The following is an 11,099-nucleotide window of genomic DNA, read 5'->3' on the forward strand; positions in this document are numbered from 1 at the left end:
AAATACACACATATATTTATATATACACAAGTATATATTAGCAGTTGTTAACATTAGATCAATTAGATCAGTTACTGGGTTAACTAACGTATTATAAACCGAGCAAGTAAACATTAAATGCACCATATAAAGCAACAAATATAGCTTCGCTGCACTCAGTGTACTCAGTGTACTCACCCATTATAGAACAAAACACTGGACCAGATGCAGTTTAAATCCAGGGTTATGGTAAATATACGGCACTGGGTGAAACAACCGGAGGTTTGTTTAAATATATAAATATAAGTATGTAAAAATATGAAAACAGATGTTTATTTCCAGGTCTGATCCAGGTAGCTTTTGTCCTCTTCACTTTAGAAAGATTATGCAGACTAACAGCTGCTGTTGTAGTATTGCGGCCACCACCAGCATTGCACTGTTTCACCATATTAACGCTGTTCTTAACGCAACTTGGCTTCTATCTGAACTGCTTATCATTGAAGCTCACACAATGAATGACCGGAGATTTCCCCTTTCACGTCATTTCCGGGTGTCTTTGGACTTGCAAAATGTAACATTGAAATATGCTTATTTTGTGTCACAATTGTCTTTAATCACGTCTTCAGTCGTAATATCATGTTAGTTACTGTCCAATTCCTTCAATATTAACATGTTTTTTTTCAATTTCTGCATTTGTGGGAAAAGAGTGTCACAAGTACTATAATACTTGCTGTTGTATAATGTCTAGTTATTTCAGATGTGTCTTTGCTGCTGAACCATAAATCATACTTCCATAATCCATATTTGACTTAATCAGTCTTGCGTAAATTCATTTCAAAGTTCTTTATCACTTTCTGTATATGTATTGTATATTCCATATGATTTAATTGTAACTTAATTTTCTCTCTCTTTTTTTTTTTTTCTGTGTAAACACCATAACTTTTGTTGTTTCAACTGAGAATTTAGATCCCCATTGAAATACCTATTTCTCTGTTCTAATTATCTCAGCTTCTACAGTAAATTTCTACACTTTTTCCATATGGCTCCAGCATCTGTAAAAAGTAAACAACCAATTTCTTTATCAATGTCTTTAAATATATCATCCATCATTACAGAAAGCAATAATGGACTTATAATACTTCCTTGTGGGGTTCCATTTTCTACTACATACTTTCCTGACAATTCTTGACCAATTCTAACTTGTATTTGATAAAGAGTTTTTAATCCAGTTAAACATTCTCCAGTAATTCCCATGTTACAGAATTTCCGTAGTAATCATTCAACCCACATCATGTCATATACTTCTCTATATAAAAAAATGCAGCAACTATGCTTTCTTTATTTACTTGGGCTCTCCTGATTTTATGCCCTTAACACAATGTTAGGTCATAAGTAATCCTAACTTTTCAAAAACCATGTTGATATTTTGATACATACCTTTTAATATTAAAATAAAATAATACAGGTCCTTCTCAAAATATTAGCATATTGTGATAAAGTACATTATTTTCCATAATGTCATGATGAAAATTTAACATTCATATATTTTAGATTTATTGCACACTAACTGAAATATTTCAGGTCTTTTATTGTCTTAATACGGATGATTGTGGCATACAGCTCATGAAAACCCAAAATTCCTATCTCACAAAATTAGCATATTTCATCCGACCAATAAAAGAAAAGTGTTTTTAATACAAAAAACGTCAACCTTCAAATAATCATGTACAGTTATGCACTCAATACTTGGTGGGGAATCCTTTGGCAGAAATGACTGCTTCAATGCGGCGTGGCATGGAGGCAATCAGCCTGTGGCACTGCTGAGGTCTTATGGAGGCCCAGGATGCTTCGATAGCGGCCTTTAGCTCATCGAGAGTGTTGGGTCTTGAGTCTCTCAACGTTCTCTTCACAATATCCCACAGATTCTCTATGGGGTTCAGGTCAGGAGAGTTGGCAGGCCAATTGAGCACAGTGATACCATGGTCAGTAAACCATTTACCAGTGGTTTTGGCACTGTGAGCAGGTGCCAGGTCGTGCTGAAAAATGAAATCTTCATCTCCATAAAGCTTTTCAGCAGATGGAAGCATGAAGTGCTCCAAAATCTCCTGATAGCTAGCTGCATTGACCCTGCCCTTGATAAAACACAGTGGACGAACACCAGCAGCTGACACGGCACACAGACCATCACTGACTGTGGGTACTTGACACTGGACTTCTGGCATTTTGGCATTTCCTTCTCCCCAGTCTTCCTCCAGACTCTGGCACCTTGATTTCCGAATGACCTGCAGAATTTGCTTTCATCCGAAAAAAGTACTTTGGACCACTGAGCAACAGTCCAGTGCTGCTTCTCTGTAGCCCAGGTCAGGCGCCTCTGCCACTGTTTCTGGTTCAAAAGTGGCTTGACCTGGGGAATGTGGCACCTGTAGCCCATTTCCTGCACACGCCTGTGCACGATGGCTCTGGATGTTTCTACTCCAGACTCAGTCCACTGCTTCCGCAGGTCCCCCAAGGTCTGGAATCGGCCCTTCTCCACAATCTTCCTCAGGGTCCGGTCACTTCTTCTCGTTGTGCAGTGTTTTCTGCCACACTTTTTCCTTCCCACAGACTTCCCACTGAGGTGCCTTGATACAGCACTCTGGGAACAGCCTATTTGTTCAGAAATTTCTTTCTGTGTCTTACCCTCTTGCTTGAGGGTGTCAATAGTGGCCTTCTGGACAGCAGTCAGGTCGGCAGTCTTACCCATGATTGGGGTTTTGAGTGATGAACCAGGCTGGGAGTTTTAAAGTCCTCAGGAATCTTTTGCAGGTGTTTAGAGTTAACTCGTTGATTCAGATGATTAGGTTCATAGCTTGTTTAGAGACCCTTTTATTGATATGCTAATTTTGTGAGATAGGAATTTTGGGTTTTCATGAGCTGTATGCCAAAATCATCCGTATTAAGACAATAAAAGACCTGAAATATTTCAGTTAGTGTGCAATGAATCTAAAATATATGAATGTTAAATTTTCATCATGACATTATGTAAAATAATGAACTTTATCACAATATGCTAATATTTTGAGAAGGACCTGTATGTTAATCTATTATTATCTATATAATGATTTTTTCAATTGTTTTCCAGATATTTGAGGAAAAGCAATGGGTCTAAAATGTTCTGGGCCTGTATTCACAGAGATCCTAAGACTAAAATTAGCTCCTAGTGACGTCATTCTGAGAGAAATCTTTGAATTTCTGACATTCTAAGATTTTTCTTAGAATTCTCCCTAGGTAAGTTATTCACGAAGCATCTTATGCCTTAAGAGAGCTCCTAATGTGAGGAGATCTTAAGAGTAGTGAGGAGGACATTTAGTGAGCTCAAGAGTGTCTTAAGCAGGCAAGATGGCAGAAAGACCGAGAGACATGAGAGATATTTCCCAAACAACAGTGAATTAATAAAATGCTACAGGCTCAACGGCAGAGGGGTCCACCCTTGAGTAAATGAGCACAAAAACTCGTACTCGTACTCGTACTCGAACTCGTCGTCTTCCGCTTTATCCGGGACCGGGTCGTGGGGGCAGCAGACTCAGCAGAGATGCCCAGACGTCCCTCTCCCCAGACACCTCCTCCAGCTCCTCCAGGGGGAGCCCAAGGTGTTCCCAGGCCAGCCGAGAGACATAGTCCCTCCAGCGTGTCCTGGGCCGTCCCCTGGGCTTCCTCCCGGTGGGACGTAACTGGAACACCTCCCGAGGCACCTCAACTGGCTCCTCTCGATGTGGAGGAGTAGTGGCTCTACTCCGAGCCCCTTCCGGATGGCCGAGCTCCTCACCTTATTTCTAAGGGAGTGCCCGGCCACCCTACGGAGGAAGCTCATTTCCGCCGCTTGTATCCGGGATCTGATTCTTTCGGTCATGACCCAAAGTTCATGGCCATAGGTGAGGGTAGGAACGTAGACCGACCGGTAAATAGAGAGCTTCGCTTTTCGGCTCAGCTCTCTCTTCACCACAACGGACCGGCACAGTGCCCCCATTACTGTGGGAGCCGCACCGATCCGTCTGTCAATCTCCCGCTCCATTCTTCCCTCACTCGTGAACAAGAACCCGAGATACTTAAACTCCTCCACTTGAGGCAGGAGCTCCCCTCCAACCTGAAGAGGACAAGCCACCCTTTTCCGGTCGAGAACCATGGCCTAAGACTTGGAGGAGCTAATCTTCATCCCAGCCGCTTCACACTCGGCTGCGAACCGCCCCAGTGCATGCTGTAGGTCTTGGCTAGAGGGGGCCAGCAGGACAACGTCATCTGCAAAAAGAAGAGACGAAATCCTCTGGTCCCCAAACCAGACCCCCTCCGGCCCTTGGCTGCGCCTAGAAATCCTGTCCATAAAAGTTATGAACAGGACCGGTGACAAAGGGCAGCCCTGCCGGAGTCCAACATGCACCGGGAACAGGTCCGACATAGTGCCAGAAATGCGAACCAAACTCCTGCTCCGTTTGTACAGAGATCGGATGGCCCCTAGTAAAGGGCCCCCGATTCCATACTCCTGGAGCACCCCGCACAGGGCATCACGAGGGACACAGTCGAATGCTTTCTCCAGGTCCACAAAACACATGTGGACCGGTTGGGCAAACTCCCATGAACCCTCGAGTACCCTGTAGAGGATATAGAGCTGGTCCAGTGTTCCACGGCCGGGACGAAAACCACTCTGCTCTACCTGAAGCCGGGGTTCGACTATCGGCCGGACTCTCCTCTCCAATACCCTGGCGTAGGCCTTACCAGGGAGGCTGAGGAGTGTGATCCCCCTGTAGTTGGAACACACCCTCCGGTCACCCTTCGTATGTAGGGGGACCACCACCCCAGTCTGCCAATCAAAGGGCACTGTCCCCGTCCGCCACGCAATGTTGAAGAGGCGTGTCAACCATGACAGCCCCACAACATCCAAAGACTTGAGGTACTGAGGGCAGATCTCATCCAACCCCGAAGCCCTGCCACCGCGGAGCTTTTTAACCACCTCGGTGACTTCAGCCTGGGTGATGAAAGAGTCCAACCCCGAGTCCCCAGCCTCTGTTTCCACCAGGGAATGCGTGATGGCAGGATTGAGGAGATCCTCGAAGTACTCCTTCCACCGGCCGATAATGTCCCCAGTCGAGGTCAGCAGCTCCCCACCCCCACTGTAAACAGTGTTGGCGAAGCACTGCTTCCCCCTCCTGAGGCGCCGGACGGTTTGCCAGAATCGCTTCGGGGCCAACCGGTAGTCCTTCTCCATGGCCTCACCAAACTCCTCCCAGGTCCAAGTTTTTGCCTCTGCCAATTCACAACACATGTCGTCTCAAGGCAATTTACAAAGTCAATTCAATCGAATCATACAGATTTCAAGTCAGATACATACATTACAATTAATCCCAGCAGATTGGATCAAGTCAGTGATGTCCAGCATTCCCAAATCCTGGATGAGCATGTAGAGACAGTGGACAGTCACTGGCGTTGACTTTGCAGCAATCCCTCATCCTGAGCATGCATGTAGCGACAGTGGAGAGAAAACTCCCTTTCAACAGGCAGAAACCTCTAGCAGAACCATGCTCAGTTTGAACGGCCATCTGCCACGACCAACTGGGGGTTTGACAGAGCAGAGCAGAGACATAAAAATAATACAAAAGCACTAATCCAGTAGTACTGTCTATAGGAAAGAAAAGTGAAACATTAATGGTTGTAGCTACTTTAGAGGTTTCATCTACGAGACAAAGACAGCTAAGCAGATAATCTCCGAGCAAGTTTTCAATGTAACTTCTAGAAAGAAAAAAACAGAGAGAGAACATAAAGTAAAAAATTGAAATTATAGCAAATAACTCAAAGTTGAAGAGTAGTATGAGAATGTAGGAGAGAGAGTGAAAGTGGTCATTATGTTCTCCAGCAGCCTAAGCCTATAGCAGCATAACTACAGAGATAGCTCAGGATAACCTAAGCCACTCTAACTATAAGCTTTATCAAAAAGGAAAGTTCTAAGCCTAGCCTTAAAGGTGAACAATAGATAATGAAAGCAATAATAAATAACCATGAATGAAAGTGAACAAAATTTCAAACAATATAGCACAAAATCATAAAATTTTTTACAGACTGTAAAATATTATCAAAAAATAAATTTGGAAGAAAATTGGTAAAACTCTAGACAACAGTACAATAATCTAAGCATTAGAAGGAAGATGTAAATGAGGGGAATAAGAATTTGTTATATTGTTCATGATGATATCTGAAGTCTCAGCCTAAATGGTCATCTGCATTGCTCCCTGTCTGTGGAGAGGTTCTCTGGTGTGCTGCTATCTCCTCTCTAGCTTCTGAATGCAGCAGGTACCAGAGCTGCTCAAATTCCAGGCTGGTGCTGAAAGCAGAGGGAACAATGCATTTATCTGCTGGGAATGCCTGTTCACACCGTGATCCCAGGACCAAATCTACCTTTCAACACTCCTCTCTTCTCCTCCACCAGCAGGCTCTGCTCCTGTTCAGTTCAGTATTTCCACCTTTTTTTCTATGTTTTGTTTTGGTCATTTTACCAAGCTAAACCTCTTTATACAAGAAGGAGATCACAGTAAAATGCAGAATTTTTATATTAATATTAAATGAATAAATATAAAATAGATGCAGCATGAAAACGACCAGCATGGCGAGTAAACATAATACTGTGAAGTATGGGGATGGCCGCATCATATTCTGGGGCGTGTTCTGCTGCAAGAGCCACTGATGCACATCTCAAAAATAAAAGGCATCTTGAGAAAAGAACATTATGTGGTAACACTGAAGACACATTTCAAGGCATCAGCCAGGAAGTTAAAGATTGGACAGAAATGTGTCTTCCAAATAGAAAATGGACATTCTGCCAAATTAAGGACAACAAAGCTAATGTAAAAGGAGGGGCCATTACAGTGATCTCAGTCCTATAAAAAAAAATGTGTGGGCAGAACTAAAAAGGTAAGTATATGCAAGGCAACCTACAAATCTGACTCAGTTTTACACCAGTTGAAGAAATGGACCAAAGTTGGAATGGACCAAAATTTCACCAACTTTGTGAAAAGCTTGTGGAAGGAAGCCAAAACATCTGACTGAAATCATACAGTTTATATAGCAATTATACCAAATACTAAAAAGATGTATATAAAGTTCAGAATTTGAACTAAAAAAAAAAAATGTGTTGCTGATTATTCGGGAAAAAAGAAAAGGTATGGTTATTCCAACTGACCTAAAACAGGGAGAATTTTGTCTGTTTTAATGTCTGACAGTGAGATAAAATGCGTATGTGTCCTTTTATGTAGTGCACATAAATATGACTTAAGCTGTATATAAAACAGAGCATTTAGAATAATGAAAAAATTAACATGACAGTAACATGTCACCATTTTATAAACTGGAAGAAGCTGATAATCACTCAGAGAAATTAATAAATGCCACAAAGATAATTTTATACTAGTTGACATGTAAGCATTTCCCTTCAGAGTTTTGGAGGTAAGGCTTTCAAAGCCTCATTATTAAAAGTCACTGAACCTATATTAACATATTGACCAACATGTAATCGCAGCTGCACTGGAGTATTTGGCACTGCGGGAGCTTTAGCTCGGCTGAACCATGAAGGGTTATCTACACACATGCTCAGGAAGGACGCCTGCGTGCCTTTGGCAAAAACAGCAGGATTCTAGACGTTTTTAAAAATATTATAAAGAATAAAAGTAAAAAAATGCATTAGTCATCTGACGTTTCTAAAGTTTTTATTTATATGAAATGTGACCTTAATTTGTCTCAAAGTTGCTTCGTTTCTAATGTTTCAAATGGTCCAACCAGAGTCCAACTGATGCCACTCTCCATTACCTCCAAAGCCCCAGCTGTGTGTGGAGACAGGTTGGCATTGTTCGTTTTCACACACTAGCTCTAACCTTACCCAACAGTCGAATGACTTTTATGTCACTAAGGCCAGATTATAAAGCTGGAAATAGGCATGTCCTGACTTCTTCCCTCCTTCCCTAGTGACAGCTTTTATTCAGCAGACCAACTAGGAAAAGTAAGAAATTTCGGCTGAACCAATGACAGTTTATTAAATGTGTTATAAATAAATATTTACAAAACATTCATTAATTCAGAACCTTTATGGTAATGTTGCAGGTGGCAGCTCAAACACAATAATAAATGGTGTTGACATTTTGAAATTTAAATTTTGTGAAGATCATTGTTGTCTGGACAAGAACAAGATGCATTTGGTGCATTCCATTTAGACTTGGTAGTTGGAATGTCCGACTTCCAAGTAGGAAATTTCAGCTGGAACGCCCTCCAAAGTCGGAATTACGAGTCAGAACAACTGGAGCAACATGACTTCTACATTCAAGATGGCTGCTACTCGCATCAACAGTGTAAAACTTTCTTACTGAGTCTGTTTTTAGTAGTTCTGTATTTTTATGTACATGTAGTTAGTTTTACATGTACAACTGACTACATGTACAACTGACTACTCTGTTAATAAGACGTGATGCTGGTGTGAATGCAGTGTTGGTATGAAAGCAGGAAACGAGAACACTATAACTCAGAGATGACATAAACTCCAACTTCCCAGTTCCAACTTCCAAGGTTAATGGAACATACCAGAAATGCTGCTGTAGGACAACCGTATTCAGCAAAGAAGACTAAGACAGTTGTTTCCTTCAGCTAATCTGAGCTCTAAAACAGAACAGAGGTCTAAACAGACATCTTTAAAAAATCTGTGTGGCTGCTTCAGCTCATCCTGAATGCTGTGGCCAGAGCCCTTACCAACACCATGAAAGAGCCACAAAATGAAAAGGTTTTAGAACACATCTGTAGTTGTAGCTGTAGTTTTTATATAACATTCATTGATTCCTTTAGAAACATACGCTGGATCCAGCAGCAAACAACTGCATAAATACCAGACTACATGAACTGACTCAGGTTGATCTCACATAGACTTTTGCAAGCTAAATACTGCAAAGTAAATACAGCATTTACACATCTAAGGTAGACATGTAGAATTGTTACAGTACAGAGTAAATTTGCTCCCTTACAAATTTCTGCTTTTCTTTTCTGCTTTCCTTTTTTTCAGTCACACCTAACTATTTCAGATCATCAAAAAATTATGTTCAATTCAATTCAGTTTCATTCAGTTTTATTTATATAGCGCCAATTCAGAACACATGTCACCTTAAGGCACTTTACAAAGTCAGTTCAATTGAATCATACAGATTGCAAGTCAGGTGCATACTTTCCAATTAATCCTATCAAACAGTGCAGTCAGATTCAGTTTATTATTTAAATTGGTTAAATGTTTTTCTATCTAAGGAAACCCAAAGGATTGCATCGAGTCAGTGACTTGCAGCATTCACTCCTCCTGGATGAGCATGTAGAGACAGTGGACAGTCACTGGCGTTGACTGCAGCAATCCCTCATCCTGAGCATGCATGTAGCGACAATGGAGAGGAAAAACTCCCTTTTAACACGAAGAAACCTCCAGCAGAACCAGGCTCAGTTTGAGCGGCCATTTGACACGACCAACTGAGGGTTTGAGAGAATAGAGCAGAGACATAAAAAGAATACAGAAGCACTGATCCAGTAGTACGTTCTATGGGAAGGAAAAGTGAAAAGGTAAAACATTAATGGTTGTAGCTCCTTTGGTGGCTTCATCCAGGAGAGAAAGAGAGCTAACCAGATGAACTTCGAGCCAGTTTTCAAGTCGAGTATGAAAGAGAGCAGATACAGTTAGTCACAGTAGAAGCTCAGCCAGTAGCTATGTCTAGGAGAGACAGGGTTAAACACTGAAAGACATGGCCAAGTGGATCATCTGTATAAGGTGAGCATTAAGTTGTTGGAAGTAAGCAGCTTGGCTGATGTCCCTCTCGATTAAGGTGCCACAGCTAAACACAAAGCCGGCTCACATGTAGCTGCTAGAAAGAGAAAAAACAGAGAGAGAACATAGAGTTAAAAGCTGAAATAACAGCAAATAACTCAAAGTTGGAGAGTAGCATGAGGATGTAGCAGAGAGAGTGAATGTGGTCCTTATGTCCTCCAGCAGCCTAAGCCTATAGCAGCATAACTACAGAAATAGTTCAGGATAACCTAAGCCACTCTAACTATAAGCTTTATCAAAAAGGAAAGTTTTAAGCCTAGCCTTAAAAGTAGACAGGGTGTTTGCCTCACGGACTAAAACTGGGAGCTGGTTCCACAGGAGAGGAGCCTGATAACTAAAAGATCTGCCTCCCATTCTACTTCTAGAGACTCTAGGAACCACCAGTAAACCTGCAGTCTGAGAAGTGCTCTGTTAGGAATATATGGAACAATCAGATCTCTGATATATGATGGAGGTTGGTCATTAAGGGCTTCATATGTGAGGAGGAGAATTTTAAATTCTATTCTGGATTTAACAAGGAGCCAATGGAGGGAAGCTAAAATAGGAGAAATATGATCTCTCTTTTTAATTTTCATTAGAACTGTTGCTGCAGCATTTTGAATCAGCTGAAGGCTTTTAACTGCATTTTGTGGACATCCTGATAGTAAAGAATTACAATAGTCCAGGCTTGAAGTAACAAATGCATGGACTAGTTTTTCAGCGTCACTCCTGGATAGGATATTTCTAATTTTGGCAATGTTCCGGAGGTGAAAGAAGGAAATCCTAGAAACCTGTTTAATATGGGATTTAAACAGTGGCATGCACAGACATTTTGGGGGGCAGGGGCTCAAGTGGGAAAAAAGGGCACCTTGTGCGGCACATGGAGCTGTCGGTTGCCTTTGTAGTGTGAGATTTATTACAGGCACAGCATGAACATAATTTATATGTATTACTAAGCACCCACAAAACACACTGTCCTGTGGTATGTAGGGAAATGACCACACAGGAAAAAAAACTCAAAACAAGAATGCATTTTACTAAATTCTTTAAATTAATAAGGCAACAAAATGATCATATATTGATTTAAAGTTAGATTACTGATTCACTACCTGAACTTCCTGAGTCAAATTTGAAACTTATGTTACTCTTCATTTTTTTTTCTTTTTACACACTGAGCACAATGTGTTTGTCTTGACTATATCATTCTGTACTTTTATCACAAAATGCCTTCTGCACCAAATAACCTTATGTTGTCGCAAAGCAGGTTACACTGTCA

Source organism: Girardinichthys multiradiatus, chromosome 20 (genome assembly GCF_021462225.1).
Source record: "Girardinichthys multiradiatus isolate DD_20200921_A chromosome 20, DD_fGirMul_XY1, whole genome shotgun sequence".
In the NCBI taxonomy this organism is placed as follows: domain Eukaryota; kingdom Metazoa; phylum Chordata; class Actinopteri; order Cyprinodontiformes; family Goodeidae; genus Girardinichthys; species Girardinichthys multiradiatus.